This window comes from Lynx canadensis, chromosome E2, assembly GCF_007474595.2.
Source record: "Lynx canadensis isolate LIC74 chromosome E2, mLynCan4.pri.v2, whole genome shotgun sequence".
NCBI classification, from domain to species: domain Eukaryota; kingdom Metazoa; phylum Chordata; class Mammalia; order Carnivora; family Felidae; genus Lynx; species Lynx canadensis.
In genome coordinates, this window is record NC_044317.1 from 25,631,809 (window position 1) to 25,650,998 (window position 19,190).

Here is a 19,190-nt window from a genome sequence, read left to right on the forward strand (position 1 = left end):
GCTGGACTTGAGGTTTTCCTGGTCCTCAATCCTTGCCAATCTTAATGACTACACGAGGGAAGATTATGGAAGCCTAGAATGTCATTAAATAAAATCCAAGAAAATTCAAAGGGACTCAAGGACATGCTGTCAACTTAAGGTCTCTTCAAATATGAAAAGCATTTCAACATGAATCCTGCTACTCCGATGACAGTCTCATTTAATTCTTAAACCTCTGATGCACAATATTTTACCACCATGACCATTGCCATTTTAATTTTGTCCTTACATCTCCCCCCTCCCTTTTTTTTTCCTAATGCCAGACCCAGAGCTTCCACTCTGGTTGTTCTCCTGACTTATGATCCTCAGAGTTCAGAAAGGTGTTGGTCAGTCCCCATAGATCACTGGAATTGTCTAGTCAACTTTATGAGCTCTGGAACCTCTCTTGGTAGAAAGTCCCACAGCAGTGATAAATGACTTGTAATTTATCTTCTGAATGCGTCGGTTTTATATTCCCAGTTCTAGCTTTACAGAGTTTCCTTTTTTCATAAAAAGAATGTGTCACTTTATTTCTTGTAAGTCACTGCATCCATGGTGCCACTACAAGTTAATGTGCAGAGGCAAAAGAGAAGTAATGGTTGGACAGAGCAAGCTTCAAATGAAGTTCATGTTCTGTTTCTGCAGACTGACTCTCCAAAGAAACACTGTTCATCATGAAACACTGTTCTCTCTCATGTTCTTTTTAAATTTTCATCTGATATTAACTGCCTGGAGAATTTAGGTCATTGGAGATATTGAGGCTATACAGTGTTTTTTTTTTTTCTTATTTAGAAATGCCTAGAGGAGAAATATTCTTTGTCTTGACCCACTGTACATTGATTTCACATCTGACTGCAAACACACTATACCCAAGAATGTTATAATCCTTAATATGACTTCCAGAAATTATAAATATTTCTCTTTTAAAATAGTGATGGGTGGTATTTTAATTTTTTTCTCACAAATTTGTATTTTATCAAACGCTTTTCCAAAAGCTGTGCATACTACGTATACACAAAGGTAGAAATGTCACACAGTATGTCTTAGCTTGTTGCTGGGCTACAAAGTTACTATTTTGAGAAAAATTTACACTTAGAGATGCTTTCCAGAGAATTTAAAATTCTTGAACATTCTGACCATTTCCAAACAACTACTCCAGGGAATTCATTTGCCCTTAAGGGTAGAGATATTAAAAGAGTTCCAAGAGGTTAATGCTCTTCTCGGTGATTTTCCCTGCTCAGCTCCAATTAATGGTATGACTGTAAAAACCTTTGTGGAACTATTAACATCTAATGACTGAACAAAATGGCAATTCATGACAACTTTTAGTTTATGGCACTTTCACCATCAAAGGATAGGAATCTTTTGCAAAGGGAAATTCTTTAACACAAAATGGCAATGACGCTTGATAGTTTTGTGGCTTTTTAAATTCATACATACAGATCACATTGAAAATTCGCCATTTATTGTCTTTCTATTATACTTCACCATCTACTGTAAACGGTGATAACATTTAGCTTATATATTACTTTTCCCGATTGAAATGAATTGAATTGAACAGTCTCCATGCATGAGACTGCTAGGGAGGGGAGATTCAAAGCTAAAATCATAGAATTTCCAGGGACTCAAAGTTAGTGATGTAACTAGATACTTTTACAATGAAAATCATTTTTATATTCATTCATGGAACACCTTTATACTGTGTGACAGGCACTGTATCAGACACTTTCTTCCTCAAGGTTCTCTCCTAATGTAAGCACATGCTTTTTGGGCTACAGAACTAATAGTAGGAACACCATACCAATTGTAATAGGTCACTGAAGGCTTCTGGTAGAAATTACATCTAACAGGACTTAGAACATGTGTGGGACTTTTACCCACCACCCTCCATCCCCCACTCACCCAGCTTACAATGTCTAGGAAGAGAGAGGGCTATTAATGAAAAAGTTTTGAGAGACGGGAAATAGTATATTAAGCAAAAGACTGTGTGAAAATTCTCAGGGGTAGAAAAATTTTGAGGAATAACCAAGGCTGTTGTTTCAGCCACACAGGTTATGAAGGAGATTTGGGCATAGTCAGAAATAAGGCCTTGAACTTCCAGTAAGGAGTCAGAGCATCACTCTAACTGAAGCCCCTTTGAAGGAGAAGCAATAGTTGTATTTAACAACAGCAATCACCAGAGCAACAAGAGCCTATACAGTATCTTGCCCATGTGCTTTTCTTTTAACCTGGGGGGATCAGGACGCAGTTGAAACAAGACCATGGATTGAGGATAATGGCAATACTGCCAGAAAGATATATGCTGACTGTTCTGGTAAAGAAAAAAAAGAAAAAAAAATCAAGCACAAAAATACGTTTCTACAAAAAGTTCTTTTTAAACCCACTACATACAAATCTAAGTTTACAAAAATATGGGTGCCTGAGTGGCTCAATCCATTTAGTGTCTGACTTCGTCTCAGGTCATGATCTCACAGTCCAGGAATTCAAGCTCCGTGTTGGGCTCTGTGCTGACAGCTCAGAGCTTAATGTCCCCTTCTCTCTCTGCACCTCCCCAACTCGCTATCTCTCTCTCTCTCTCCATACATGAATAAACATCAAAAAAAATTTAAGTTTACAAAAATAAATAAAAGGAGCATGCCCAAAGCAATTCTTGCAGTTCAAAATGAAATTCCACTACACAAAAAGAATCACCATAGTCCCCTTTCAAACACTAAATTATATTTAAAGACATGGGTACTCTATTCTGAAAGGAGATTGGGGGCACCAGGGTGGCTTAGTCAGTTAAACGTCCAACTTCAGCTCAGGTCATGATCTCACGGTTTGTGGGTTCGTGGGTTCATGCTGACAGCTCAGAGCCTGGAGCCTGCTTCGGATTCTGTGTCTCCCTCTCTCTGTTCCTCCCCCATTTGCACTCTGTCTCTCTCGCTCTCAAAAATAAATAAAACATTAAAAAAAAATTAAAAGGAGATCGAATCCCATTTTTACCTTTTGCCAGCTTTGTGAAAATGAGCAAACCAAATAACCTTATGTTTGCTTCCCTATCCATCAAATGTGATTACGAATAATGTCCTACTATTTAATCCATGTTTTTAAGGAATAAATATGTTTCACGTAGGTGTAGTGTCAGTGTGGGTATTCCAGAAAGCACATGCGAAGGAATTTACTGGGGCTCATGCCCCTGAAAGATAAAAGAGAGAGGCGGTTGGACTGGGCTAGCTTCAGATGACTACATGAAGGAACAGGGTGGGGGGAGAGCCTCACAGGATGGTGCTAGTCTGGGAATGTTTCGGTCATTGAGCCCTGGCACAAGGACAGCTCCAGAGGAGTCCTGCATTTGGCAGAAATGGCCAGGCTCTCATACTGTGCTGTTTACATTACTAATTGGAAGCTGACCTGGAAACATGTGGCCTGGGCTGGCATGCTGTTGTGGGTCCTGAAGGCGATGCGCTAACTGCACTCACTCCACGTGGTAGGTTATTATATGATCATCACAATCAACAAAATTAGAACCTGAGTCCCACAACCAAATTACACATAGTGATTTGAAATCGTGTTGTTCTTAGAAAGACCTAAAAGTCAAGTGTATATCTTGCTTAATTAAATGCACATACATCTTCTTACCAGTTCTTTTTGAAATTACTGATAAGTGAATTATTTAAGTTTCCAACTCTATAGGATTTTTTTTTTTAGAGAGACAGAGAGCACAAGCAAGGGAGAGGGGCAGAAGGAGAGAGACAATCTTAAGCAGGCTCCACAGCAGTGCCACCCTCAGTGATCATGACCCGAGCTGAAATCAAGAGTCAGACACTCAAATGACTGAGCCACCCAGGTGCCCCTATTGGATGTTTCAAAAAATGTCTTATAGTCTCCTTCATTAAGTGTCTCCCAAATCCCTTCCTAAATATTCACAGCACTTCTCTCTCGAGTGCCTCATTTGAGTCATGCGTCACTTTCTGCCTTAAAATGGTATATCTGTCCTTTGCAGCTGTAAGTTATAGAAAAGCAAATCCAGTTCAAAAGCATGTCTGTAATCCTCACCAACCATTGCAGAATGCTTGGCCCACAGCAGAAGCCGAAGAAACATATGCTGAAGGAATGAAGGTTGTTATTTTTCCAGAGATGTGATCTTTCTCCAGTCTGTCTGTGTCCCTACTGCAATAAACCATGTTACCCAGGTTCTAGTGAGAGTGTGTGTATAGACAGTAGATAGTAAATTGATACAACCATCTCTGAATAGAACATGCAGGCTTTTATATATATATATATATATATATATATATATATATAGTGTCTTGTATATATATATATATATACACACACACATATAGTGTCTTTGATATATATATAGATATATATATAGATATATAGATATATATATAGATATATATATATAGTCTTGTACCATATTTCTTTTCTTTCTTTCTTTCTTTTTTTATTTCACTGCATTTAGGACTCATGATACTTTATAAAAAATGAAAGATGAGTTGCTCTTGAGCCATAAAAGACAATAAAGATTTCCCTTAGGGATTTCTCATTATGGAAAGTGCAATGTAGACCTGTTGTAATACTCCTATGTTGTAATAAATACTTGACAAGCTCCAACAGTAAGTGAAATATGATGGGAAAGGGGCTTAGTGCAATTTGGAACATTATACAGCCAAATAGCCTATCTTGGCTCTCAAGCAATTAAGTCATCAGATGTGAATGGTCTCACACTTGCATGAATCTTTCAGGATGTATACTTTTTTTTTTTTTGCATTTAAACACATATGTTTCGATATGGCAGTAATTATCAAAACTTTGCATTTATATAGCCATCTTCTCCTTCTGCACCCAAGTGAATAGATCTAATTCAAGGATATAGAAAATAAATTAGTACAACAAGGGTTTTGACCTTCCAATGAGCTCTTCTCCCATTAAATTTCTGCCAAGAAAGACAACCATAAGCTTCACACGAAGGGCTCCTAGTATTTTCCACCAACGCTTTTGTGTCTCGTCTTCCTTTAATCAAGAATATTTGTAATTAGAGAATTCTTCCCCTATTTTGACTAGAAATACAGAGATTCAAACGCATACCTCTTTGGGGGTGCCTGGGTGGCTCAGTGAGTTGAGCATCTGACTTCGGCTCAGATCATGATCTCGGGGTTCGGTTCACAGCAAGGAGCCTGCTTCAGATTCTCTGCCTCCCTCTCTCTCTGCCCTTCCCCCACTTATGCTCTCTCTGAAAAATAAACAATAAAAAAAAGCATATCTCTTTTAAGCCTGCTGTCTTTTGTACAATTATTGGAAAGGAAATAGACACTGTTGAAGTAAGTTTGAATAAGTGAAGGGAAATGTTTCTCTTACTTCTCTGAAATAAAGTTTTAGATTTGGAATTTTGAGAGCTAATCAAAAAAGGAAATTCGCAATGAGAAACTGTAAAGCAAGAAAAGCTTTTATTGCCACCTTAAAGATCATTTAGTTATGCTTTCTGTTATTATTCTCAGAGAAGAGAAGGGTTGAGCTGACATAGATTCTTTAATGCAGATATTATCCCAGAGATTAGATCTTATAACACCCAGTAGTTTAAGTACATCCTAATGACAATGAAACTGCATTTTGTGATATTTCTTGAATAACAGGAGGAAAAATAAATTCTCAGGTTCTTGATTCTGGTGTTGTAATGAAATGTCACACAGAGAAATAGCCATTTCATTAAATGAGTAGCTGCACTGAAGTCTTTCCTAGCAAGATTATAATTCATTATCTATTATCAGAATGTACCAAACACAATTGAGAGTGACATTATAATATTTCCTAATCTAATAATGATCATTTCTTTACCATTAGAATTTTAATAGTCAGCTTCCTTTTTTAAGCAAACAAATACCTACAATTAGAAACATGATGAAAATTGATATTTTGGTGATTTAGGTATAAAGATCTTTGGGTTATGGCAGAAAAAAAGTAAGTGAATGGCACTATACCCCAGGAAAAGCATAGGGAATTTAGAACAGAATACCTGGGTTGCAATCCTGGCTCACCACCCACTAGCTGCCTAACTTTGATGTTCAGAGATATTAACTTTCTCATTTAATTTATAAAATGGCTGCATTTATACTTTATTCAATGATTATTGTTAAGTTTAGATAATTATCAACATGCCTGATAAAAAATAAATCTCATTAAATGAGTGTCTTCTCTAAGCACTTACCCTATAATGATCTTTTTAGTTGATATCAGACAATTTATCACCTCATAAAACAAATATACAATTCATTCTGTGATTTTCCATGAAGGACACTGATTTTCACAGAGGGGAGATGAAATTGTTTTACTTCATGAATAGCCAAATGAATAGCCAAATGAGCATTAGAAAACAATAACTGTTTTAAGGCTCCCAGAGACTCAATATAAGCTACCCCTTTCAAATCATCCTTCAGGATTGATAACACTAAAGAGAAGGGGTGACTTTTCAGGCAGAGAATACACAAAGAATGGCAAACTTTTTTCGACTTAGAAGACTGTTACATCAAAGGGAAAGTTTCTGCCCCTTTATGCCTGTTAACAAGATCGATACTTTTTAAAAGTATCTTGTAGGGGCGCCTGGGTGGCGCAGTCGGCTAAGCGTCCGACTTCAGCCAGGTCACGATCTCGCGGTCTGTGGGTTCGAGCCCGGCGTCGGGCTCTGGGCTGATGGCTCAGAGCCTGGAGCCTGTTTCCGATTCTGTGTCTCCCTCTCTCTCTGCCCCTCCCCCGTTCATGCTCTGTCTCTCTCTGTCCCAAAAATAAATAAACGTTGAAAAAAAAAAATTTAAAAGTATCTTGTATGCTACACCTTTATTCTTCAGTTTGGTAATGCACCATGGAACACAGAAACCAGACGGAACTCCTCTGTAACTCTAATAACTTGATCAACTTGATAATACCATCATAAAATTTTCAGAGTGGGGAAGCAATGGAATGATCATTACGTGGTGAAACTGAGACGCAACATAATTCACTGAACTAATTTAATTATGAATGAACTAATTTCAAGAAATAAAATTCGGTCCCCAGATCTCCAAATTTGGTAATTCCCAAACCACCAACTGCCCAAACCACCAACTTTTCACAGGACAATATGTACATATTAATACAAATAAAAAATATAGCAATACCCAAAAAACAAACCCAAAAAAGGCACTTTTATAACCTGGCAATTACTGGGAAAAAAAAAAAAAAACCTACGTTATTTACATTTGTGCTTCTAAGAATAAATCACCTTTTTTCCCTCTACTATACTCTTTCCTTTATTGTTCTCCTATTTCAATTTATTGGACTGTTAAAAGTCATTACTAAGTATTGTAGACTTGAATATATTTCCACCACCAGGGCAGGTGTAAGGACGTTACAAGTAGTTACCTCTTCTCCTGGACTTTTAATTGGAATATCTGTTAGATCAGGTGGGTCTTCAGCAATGTTGAAATAATTTTAAATAATTTATTGAGGACTAGATGAAGAACATAGTAATGATTTATTGCACTCAATATTCTACAGTCTGTACAAACAATTCAGTCAAAGCAGCATATAGACACATAATGGACTATATCTGGTTATTCCTCCATCCCCAACCCCTCCTTAAGAGTGCAGTAAGAGGGTTCTACTTTGAAATTTACTTGAACACGATGCTGTTAGCCTACACTACAGGGAACTAGCTCATGAAACTCACCAGAGTTACTTCAACGTTAAGAACGTTGTTGAGAAGGGTGTTCATTATATTATATAGTGTCTTTCTTGAGACTTGTCAAGACAATATCCCACCTCTTTTAACCATCTCTTCCCGAACGGTTCATTTGTTCTGATACCTTTTTGTCATCAAGGACATAACCTATCAAGTTCCTTCGGTGTGGGCTGCTAAAAATCTTAGGAACGATAGTAACTGTATAAAACTTTTTATTAACGTGAACTTGTATTTTCTCCTATTTCTGGTTTGACTTTAGATTCCTAGTCTTGTTATTTTTCTACTTTCTCACCTATTTCTAATTATGTTGCTTTGATGTATTTTAAATATCCTCATAAGCTATCTTAAATCCTTTTCAGAACAAAGTGAGGAATAAATAAATAAAGCTATGAGCAATTTCACATGTGCAGAATAATATGGGAGGGTGAATATTCATAATATAAAATTAGGTTTTCTTTAAATAGAGTCTATGTCAAATAAATTGGGCTTTTTACCTTTCTGTTGGCATAGTCACCACCTCTTTTCTCATTAGCTCAGGCCCTTATTTTACATCTTTCTCTTGTAACTATCCCAGTGCTGACTAGATAGCAGATATTTTATCTCTGTCTACTTAGAATCAATGTACCCTTGAAAATTAAATGATCTTTCTAAAACATCACAAATTCACCTACTGAGAAGTTCAGCACAATCTTGGATAACATGTGAAACACTAAGAACGGCACTATTTTTGATGTCTCCATACTTTTGATTGGGCCAAGCTGATGAGGGACGACAAACATAGAGAAGAATTTAAACTGAATAAATCGTTTAGCTAATTAAAGTCTGGAGCAGGGGCGGGAAGTAGTAACTGCATGGGCTTGAAATGAAAAAGAAGCAATGAGATTTCCTTCCTTCCTTCCTTCCTTCCTTCCTTCCTTCCTTCCTTCCTTCCTTCCTTCCCTCCTTCCTTATTAACTATGGAAACAGAATTGAGGAATTCTGAATATGATTATTCTTTGGAGTCTTACTTCATTTGACCAGGATTCACAATCAATGTGGGTAATTATATATTTCCCATAATTTCACTATATTGCTGGGAAGACATCTTCTATGTCTTTTCATCTATTAAAGGATTTTTAGCAGTTATATTCTCTTGGCACATAGAACATTGCTCATGTGTCTATTATAAAAATAAAACTATTGCCATCTATTTATCTGTTTGCATTTTGTCCTATTAGGTTCTGAATGTCCTGAGGTTCAAACTTTTCCTTACTCATCCTTATCCAAACAGTGCCTGGGTCAAGCTAAGCCACTACTGAATACTATAAATAATTTACTCAAAATTGTCCCCATTTTCAATGATTACACTTGGAGGAAAAAATAGGCAATAAAACAACTAAGGAAGAAAAGCATGCTAAAATGGTGGTGGTAAAAGCACGTCCAAATGAGGGAATTGTATGGGATAAAATCATACAGAATTTCCATGAAATTAGAGAAGTGGAATTTGATTTTGAAAGGATTTGAGAGACAAGTTATGCATTTCAGCCTCTCACCAAAGGACTCTAGAGAGCTGTGGCTTGTTCATTAGGCAAGCTAGTGTATGCTTCAAGAACAAATTGTCCCCTCTATCTGAGGCATTTAACAAAACAGATGTCTATTGTTTTCTTTCTTTCTACTTTATCATGTTTTGTCATATCCTGGGCAAGTCACTCAGGGACCCAGTCTCTCCATCTTTAAGATGTATTATCTATAAAAGCAATAGATGGAGGGCAGTGAATGGGCTCTTCTGTGCTTTCATTGAAGCACCTTATGTCACCCATTAGCCAGAACTAGTCATTTGAACTTGCCCAAATATAAGGAGGCTAGCGAATACAGGATAGCAAACAGAATGCTTGTTGAGTACCACAGTCCCTGTTGTCGCCAAAGATAAAAACGTCAAGAGTTAACCTTGGGTGCAGGAAAGAATAAAAAATGTAAAGAGATTGATCAGAAGCAAGATGTTATCCAGAGAATATGTACAACAACCCAAGTGGGAGATGGGAAGAGGCAGAACCTGGGGAAAGCATCCGCAAAATGACAAGGGTGCATATCCTTAGCAATAGGAAATCTATTCAACAGTTCACCGAAATTAAGAAGCCTGCTAAATAATCTGTGCTTTAGTACATCCTGATTTTATTCTTCTTAAATGAAGTTCTCTTGAGATACAGATTTGTCCCATGAATCAAATGCCTATTTTCCAAAATGACTAAATGTCAACACAGACGCCTCATATGAATGGCATGCATTGGGGGCATGGAATGAGTCTATCAGAGAACAACAACCTGAAGCATCTCAGAAATGAAAGTTTGAGAATCCAGCCACTAAGAACGCTAAAAGTTTTTTGCTCTGTGGGAAACAGAGATTAGAGAGGGCAGTCTGAAAAAAACATACTTTTGGGAGATTTGAGAGCCTCAGTCCTTGAAGGGAAGATTTAGTCCTAGTGGATTTTACAATGTATCCATTTTTGGTGGTTGTGATGTAGGAGTCACAAGGGTAATAAACTTCAAATAGGTTGAAGTACTGTTAAGTACTTCCTAGTATCTTCTATTAATTATCTGTGAAAGAGAAGAAAGAAAATTAATGCAGAGACATAAGCTGGTCTTTGAACAAAGGGGGATCTGTTTTACTGTAATGGTTTCAGCTATAGCCCTTTTCAAAATGGGTAAAAGGATCGAGACATATTTAAGCAGATTTAAATTATAAATAGAGCAATGTTATTGGTAACTTAAATGTCATAGACACTAAGAAGGAAGTATGGCAAGTTAACATATATATAAAAAAAGACCTAGTATAATGTCTGGAAAATGTCTTGCTAACCATAAGCACTGGGAAGGCTTATCCAAATAGGAGTCTTTACGTTCTGTCAGTGACTAGAAAACACATTTATTTCACAATTTCTAAAAAGCAATGCATGTTTCCAGTCACTAAATAAGTATTCATAATTTCCATATGTTTATAAGCAAAAAAAAATAATAATGGTAAAAGAAAACTAGGGCTTAGAAAATCATTGCAGCATTGTTTGAAACAGTGAAATATGGAAATAACTGAAACACATAATACATGGGAATGGATAACTATATGTAACATATCCATATGATAGAATACTAGGCAGCAGTTGAACCAAATAGATGTATATCTATCGCCAAATATCAATATGCACGAGACATCAATTGAAGGGAAGAGACCTCATTTCACCCAAGCAACTTACAGTAGGAGATAGAAAACTTAAGTGTATGTCTATAATACCATGTGGTATTGGCCATAGAAGCATGTCAGTGATGTGTTATGGTAGTACAGTGGGGGAAAAGTAAAAGAAAAGACATTATAGAGACTTAGTGAGTTGAGTCTTTTTTTTTTTTATGTTTACTTATTTTGAGAGAGAGAGAGAGCACAAGGGGGGGGCAGAGAGAGAGGGAGACACAGAATCTGAAGCAGGCTCCAGGCTCTGAGCTGTCAGCACTAAACCCGACACAGGGCTTGAACCCATGAACTATAAGATTGTGACCTAAGCTGAAGTCGGATGCCCAACCAACTGAGCCACCCAGGTGTCCCAGTAACTGAGGTGAGTCTTAAAAGATGAGGAAGGAGCTATTGACAACCTCTTGTATAGGACTTCAAATGCTTTCAGTCCTACCTCGTACACCAGCACATGTTGGATGACCAACCTGATACAGGTAAAACAGACTATACCTTGCTCAGGCCCACACCAGAACACTGTTATTCCTGTCCCTTATTTATCAGTATCCCCAGCACCTTCTCTAACACCTTTAGGTGTGATGCTGGCACAAATATGCATGTCACTCACACAGGAGAAATCTAGAAGCACAGTGAGTAACCTCCATGGGGCCAAACTTGACCAAGGGAGGCTGGTAGCCAATAGATAAATATCATTTCTTTCCATCCACTGAGCAGACAATTATGAGAACAGACACAGATGAGTGAGGAGGAAATGATAGCATTTTCAAATATTTGCAAATAATTCACTTGTTTTTGACTCCAGAGTGTAAATGGTGGTATGATAAGACACTTATCTGATATACTCATACCAAATCATTAAGGGCCTTGTGTAACATGAAATGAAACTAGGAGCCAATCTCATCAGCATGGGATTACCATAGAATAGTTGAAATTTGTGTGATGATACGCAATGATAAAAATTTTTTTTTAATTTTTTTATAGTTATGTGGAGGTGAATTTGATGGTAACGTAGCCAAAGATGACAGAGGAGTTAGACACAACAATTCATCGTTTAGGAAAGAAATCATTAAAACTTTAAAAAAAAAACCCATCTAAAGATACACTGTTGGATATCAAAAAAAAATAGGATATATATGATATTAAGGATAGGGAAAGAATATATATTATCATTCCTGTTTTTGTTACTTGAAAGTTGCCATAAACTCAACTGGGAAGATCCAGTTTTGTAGGAGATACAAACACACAGGCACATGTACACCCACACATATATCTGTGAGTTTAAAGGAGAGGTACCCATGGATGTTCATGCAGGCAGACGCAAATAATATGTTTCTGGGTTGCAGTAGAGAATTCTGCTTTGGAAATACGTGTTTGGGCATGGTTACATTTCACGATCAACATGGAATTTGACCAGAGAAAAATGCCTCTTGAAAAAAGTGTATGGAAGGAGGAGAGAAGCTGGACACAGGGAAAATGATGAGGATTTCCTATTAGGTGAGTAGTGGAAGAGGAATCTATGGCAAAATCTCAAGATGCATCGTCAGAAGGTGGAACAAGAATGACCAGGGAACAGAACGGTGTGTTAAAAAAGTTCTAAAGAAGCTTTCTAGGGGCACCTGGGTGGCTCAGTTGGTTAAGCACCTGACCTTGGCTCAGGTCATGATCTCATGGTTCATGACTTTGAGCCCCGTGTCAGGCTCTGTGCTGACAGCTCAGAGCCTGGAGCCTGTTTCAGATTCTGTGTCTCCCTCTCTCTCTGCCCCTCCCCAACTCGCACTCTGTCTCTCTCTCAAAAATAAATAAACATTTAAAAAATTATTTTTTTAAAAAAGAAAGTTCTAAAAAATGTTCTAAGCAACTGTGAGAAATCAAAGTCAGAGACCACAGGAAGGTCGTCGAAGATAAAGACTGAAAATTATTCACCAAACTATACCAAGAGAAGGTAATCACTAACATTAGTGAGGACAGTTTTAGTGCAAGAACAAAATACTTAGGAAGCCAGATAACAAGAAGTTCGAGCACCTGGGTAAGGAAGGGTACATAGTGAGTGTAGCTTCCTTTCAGGTAGAGTATGAGGAAAGTAGAAGAGGTAAGGCCACGCTCAATTACGCTTTAACTGAAAGTTCTTACATAGTTGAAGCTACATTTGTAAAACACTTGTTGCTAAATGTGGGGGGAAAAACGGTTTGATTGAACTGGAAATAAGAATGCCTTTCTTACTATGAGAAGCTGGTGGTAAAAAGTCTAACTGAAATAGTAAAATATAGTAAATTGTATTCTTTTAAATTAATGTGCAAAACTTTCTGCACTTTGATCCTAAACCTTCTACTTAATTTCACCTGCAAGGAGAGAATAGGCTCAATCTAAAGGCAGCGTTTATTTTTATCAATCACAATCTGTAATTACTATATACAAGTAAATTTTTGTTTGCTTGCGTGTTTCAGGAAACACATAGAAATGCAGAGAGATGAAAGCAAGTGATAACTACTGAAGAAACAAAGAGGTAATTCACTTTTTCTAACCCTGAAGCCAAAGAGTCAATATGTTCAGAATGTACCTTGGAGGGAAGAAAACTGTTCTCAGGCATCAGATAATCTGAAATTCATTTGAATAACTTAACTGCTTCGTACAAAATCATTGATTTTCAAAAGAAAATCAAGGAAAAACTGATTATGTATTTTTTTAACCAAATAAATTGCAGCCCAATGGCTCTGATCAACTCAGACCACACTCTTTAGCCCTTCTTCCGGTTTTACTACCAGCTAATTGGCTCCAGGATTCACATGTGTTAAAAAACAAAGAAAGGATCCAAGTGAGATGTATTTAAGGAAAAAAATTAAATTATGTGATTGAGTAAGGATGCAGGACAACTGCACTTTATTATGTGCTAGAGAAAGAGTTCAGTTTTGCAGTTAAGGGCTGAATATCTGGACAGAGGCAGCTTTAGATTTAGACCCTACCTCAGACAGTCACCATCTGTCAGATGATGGGCAGACCCTCATACCATAACTCTGTGGAAGATACTGTTAATACCCTTCATTATATACATGAAGATACACCTATAAAAGTTAGTGTGGTAAAAATTAATATCGGTACTGTGATATAATTTATAAGAAATGTGTTTGGTCACTTGGATGATCAAAATTGAAATGTTTTTTGTTATGTTAATGGGGGTGATTTTGGTCCCCACCCAAGGGCACCCAAGGCTGAAGGCTGGTTGCCTGGAGGACTAACTTCATGATTAGAGGGCTGGACCTTTCAGTCCCACACCCTGACTACCAGGGAGGGGTGTAGATTAAGTCATTGCCAGTGGCCAATGACTTGGTCATCCATGCCTATGCAATAAAGCCTCCATAAAAACCCAAAGGACAGGTTTTGTTTATGTATATATTTATTTTTAAAGTTTATTTATTTTGAGAAAGAAAGAGAATGAGAAGGGGAGGGGCAGAGAAAGGAGGAGAGAGGATCCCAAGCAGACCATGCTGCCAGCACGGCCCGCCCGAGGTTCAAGCGTATGAACTGTGAGATCACGACCCAAACCAAAATCAAGAATCAGACACTGAGCCATCCAGGAGCCCCCCAAAAGAAAGATTTTAAAGAGTTTCTGGGTTGGTGAACCTGTGGCAGTGTGGGGAAAGTGGAGCATCCAGAAAGGGCATGGAACTCTGTGCCCTTTCCCCCTATGTCAGTCACCCTGTGTATCTCTTTATCTAACTGTTGATTCATATCCTTTAATAAACTGGTTAACATGTTAGTGTTCAATGAGTTCTGTGAGTGGCTCTAACAAAATAAAAGAAACTAAGTGCGGGGGGCAGGGGGGGGGGTTGGCATCATTTGAACATTCCGTCTATAGCCAGTCAGTCCGAAGCACAAGTAACAGCCTGGGACTTGTAATTGGCTTCTGAACTGGGGTGCACAGATGGAGAGGAGGACGGGGGAGTGGTCTCATCGAACTGAACCTTTAACCCATGAAATCTGACGCTGTCTCTGGATAGAGTGTCAGAATTGACTTGAGTTCTCAGATACCCTGCTGGTGTCTGAGACTTGCTTGGTGTTGTGTGTTGGGGAACCACTGCGTCTGCACACGTCAGAATTGAATCCAGGGACCCTAAAAGGTACTGTTCATCTTTACTAATGGGGTGATGGTGGTGGTGGTGGTGATGAGGGAGCTTGAGGAAGGCTGAAGGCAAAATACAAGCTAACACAGGCCATCCCCCCACCCCAGGTGGGATATGTGTGATATTCCTCAGGCACTGCTGGCTGCCCAAGGACACAGGAGAGGAAAGAAAACAAATGACTAACTGATAGAGATAACAGTCATACAGGACTTGGGTCTCCATCAGTTTACAAATGTCTTGGTAAATTACAAGAAAAAGGCAATCCTATCAATAGCCTAATCTCTAGAAACCTACAGATTCAGTTTCCTGGAGTCCCAACATCACCCCTCAGTAGTGATACAGGGAACAAAGACAAGAAGAAAATGGAAGGTAAAATTAAATTTCCTCATAACCTGCAGCCCATTGACAAATACTTGAGGCAAATACAGAGTATAACATTTCTCCAGGAAACCCTACTGTCCTGATGTTAATGCCTTACTAGAGGGAAAACAGCCTTAGCTTGACAATAGCTAGGCCTCAGGTATCTTATGAGTCTTCTTTAGCATATCAGAGTCCCTCTGGAGGCCTCCTTTTTGATTTTACCTCCCCAACTCCGTAGTATAAAACCAGCCATTCTTCCCAACCCCAGTGCAGCTCTTCCTGCCCATGGGTCCCATCTCCATGCCTTCATAAAATCAACATTTTGCACCAAAGACATCTTCAAGAATTCTTTCTTGGCCAGCGGCTCCAGACACCCTCCCATCACCCCAAAACTTCGTAAGTGGTGGTGGTGGTGATTCACACACCAGCTTTCAATTGGCATCCGGAGTCCTGCACACATGGTGACGTGATATTAGGGTTGAATTAGAACTACAGTTTGGAATTCTATATATTATAACTATTTTAAAATTCAAATCCTACACTGATTTTAAATTTTAAAACATTTTTAAATGTTTATTTTATTTTTGAGAGAGAGAGCACAAGCAAGGGAGAGGCAGAGAGAGAAGGAGACACAGAATCCAAAGCAGGATCCAGGCTCCGAGCTGTCAGCACAGAGGCAGACACTGGCCTTGAAACCACGTACTGTGAGATCATGACCTGAGCTGAAGTCGGACACTTAACTGACTGAGCCACCCAGGCGTCCCTGAATTCTACAGTGATTTTATAATTTCTTCAAGAAAAAGTACAAGTAGTATATAATCACCTTTAGGCTCTAGCTCTTCTTGCTTTCCTATACATCATATATGCAGACCTTTGTGGAAACACAAGGAAACAGTTAAAAGAGTATAATGTCTCTCTCTCCCCTGAATTTACCTGCATCTTTTTGTTTGTTAGTTAGTTGTTGTTGTTTTATTTATTTTTGCCTGGATCTTTTACTAGAATTACTGTGTCTCCCTTCTGGGAGCCATTCAGCCCTGCCTACTGGCTGGCCACGGCCAGGTGAGCTACTTTCACACCAGAGACACACAGCAATAGCTCATAGTCTTCCAGTGGTCTCATGGGCAAAAGCATCAGTAACCATCACAGATGCTTTGTCTCCTAATAATGTTTCTTCAGCTTTCTCTAGACAAAGAGTGAGACTGGATTTGGCCAAGGCTCAATACAGTGCTCAGGTCAGTCATAACTAAACCCATGGAAATTTTGATTTCCCAAATATCTGCCCATAGAGACCAAGTAACATAACCCAGAAGGGAGCTGGAGTAAATAACTATTGGAGTTTCTGGACCCAATTCCAATGTGTATGTATGGAGGGGATGGAGGGTGCTTGCCCACACCAACACCAGCATGATGTCTGAGAATTCAACTTAATGTGACACTGTCTACCTGGAAATAACATCAGATTCCATAGTTTAAGGGTTTTTGTAATTTGCTGGAACAGCTCACAGAACTCAGGAAAACATTTTACTTCCTATATTACCAGTTTATTATAAAAGAACATAACTGAGGAATAGCCTCATGGAAAAGCTGCACAGGGGAAGGGGCACAGAGCTTTGATGCCTTCTCTAAGCACACTCACCTTCCCCGCACCCTCATGTGTACCTCAACCTGGCAGCTTTCAGAACCCAGTCCTTTCGAGTTTTCATGGAAGTTACATTACACAAACATGATCCGTTAAATCATTGGTATTGGCAATTGACTTAACTTCTATCCCCTTTCCCCTCCCCGAAGGTCAGTTGGGGGTGGAGCTGAAATTTTCAACTCTTAAATCACAGAGTGGGCTCTTTGGCAACCAGTCTCCATCTTTAGGTTACCTAAGGGCTTTCCAAAAGTCACCTCATTAATGTATAAAAGACACATTTATTGTTCTCATCACTAAAGAAATCCCAAGGGTTTTAGAAACTCTGTGCCAGAAATGGGGACAATGACCAAATATATAGTTCCTATTACAAATCACAATACCTCAACAACCCATGAGCAAGAGAGAGAGGGGTGCCTGAGTAGCTCAGGGGATTAAGTGTCTGACTTTTGCTTTCGGCTCAGGTCATGATGTCACCGTTTGTGAGCTGGAGTCCACATTCCTGGTTGGAATTCTCTTTCTTCCTCTCTCTCTCTGCCCCTCCCCTGCTCACATGCATGTGGCTTTCTCTCTCTCAAAATAAACATTTTTAAAAAATAGAGAGACATGAGAAGAAAGGACACAGAAGTTCCATGTGGCTTCTACTCATGCCCAATCTGACTAAAAAGCTACTGGGTTTTCTTGTGAAGCTATGCACCACTTTGCATTTTCTTCCCAGTTCCTTTTCCTCATGTTGCTTTTCCCCTATGTCATATTTCCCTGGGATAAAGCATTTTGTTTACCTCAAGCTCCTTTTTCCTAGAGAATGTGGACTGAGACACCAATTCACTTTCCATGTCTTAGCTTTGATATCCCCTTCAGAAAGAAATCAGGCTGAATTCTGAAATGTGACTTAGAAATGGTGTTTCCAGGTTCCCAGCATGTGGGCCTTTCTCCCAAATGTGCAGGTGTTTCTTCTGTGTGACCCTATGATCCTTCTATGTGCCCATGACACTTATGTGAATCATGCTCTACTATGATTGACTGTGAAGCACAGTAGAATTTGTTACCACAAAATATTCCTCTTTGGCATAAAGGATTATATGAGGCTGGTTATTTTTTTTTTTAATTTTTTTTTCAACGTTTATTTATTTTTTTTGGGACAGAGAGAGACAGAGCATGAACGGGGGAGGGGCAGAGAGAGAGGGAGACACAGAATCGGAAACAGGCTCCAGGCTCTGAGCCATCAGCCCAGAGCCTGATGCGGGGCTCGAACTCACGGACCGCGAGATCGTGACCTGGCTGAAGTCGGACGCTTAACCGACTGCGCCACCCAGGCGCCCCGAGGCTGGTTATTTTTAAGAAAGAGTAGACACAGGAGAAGTTCTGAAAACTGAATAGAAGTTACCTTTTGTAGGAGACATTTATAAGTAAAATCACCATTGGTAAGGCACTTGAGAATACATTCTCCCTCTTCCTCTCTCTCTCTCTCTCTCTCTCTCAACCAGGAAGAGGAAGATAACCCAACCTCTAGAAACTCTTATCAATGGAGAAGGCAGAGACTTAAATATACATAACAATCATACCCTTATTTACTGTTCTTTTCTGAGTAACTTCCCATAACCAGCCCCCAACTCCCCAACAAATTTCTTTTATCTTTAGCTGAAATGATATTTAAAGTGAGGTCAGTTTTCCTGGGTATGTCCCATATATATCTCTCAGGCATACATGTTATTAGACTTATGTTTGTTTTTCTCCCATTCATCTGCCTTTTTATTACAGGGAGGTCTCAGCCAAGAACCTCTAACTGTAGAGGGAAAGTTATTTTTCCTCTCCTACATCCCCTTGCCTAACATGTCTTCTAATAGAGTTAAAGATCTTTGTAGACGTAGAGAATGCTTCTCAATTATATCACCAGTGCTGAACACTCTACCTATTATAGATTCTTGAATGAACGAAGGAATGAATGACTAAATACTCATTTCTCAATAGCATCAATCTTTGGATGGATACTAGTTTAAATAAATAAATATGTTAAGAAATGACTGCATCATTCAATACAAGCAGATCATCTGAACCATCTCTGAAATAAAATAGTTCACAGAGTGAGGTCTGACAAGAACAATAGAGAGTCTAATCACTGCTGTGCACACCTCCTCAT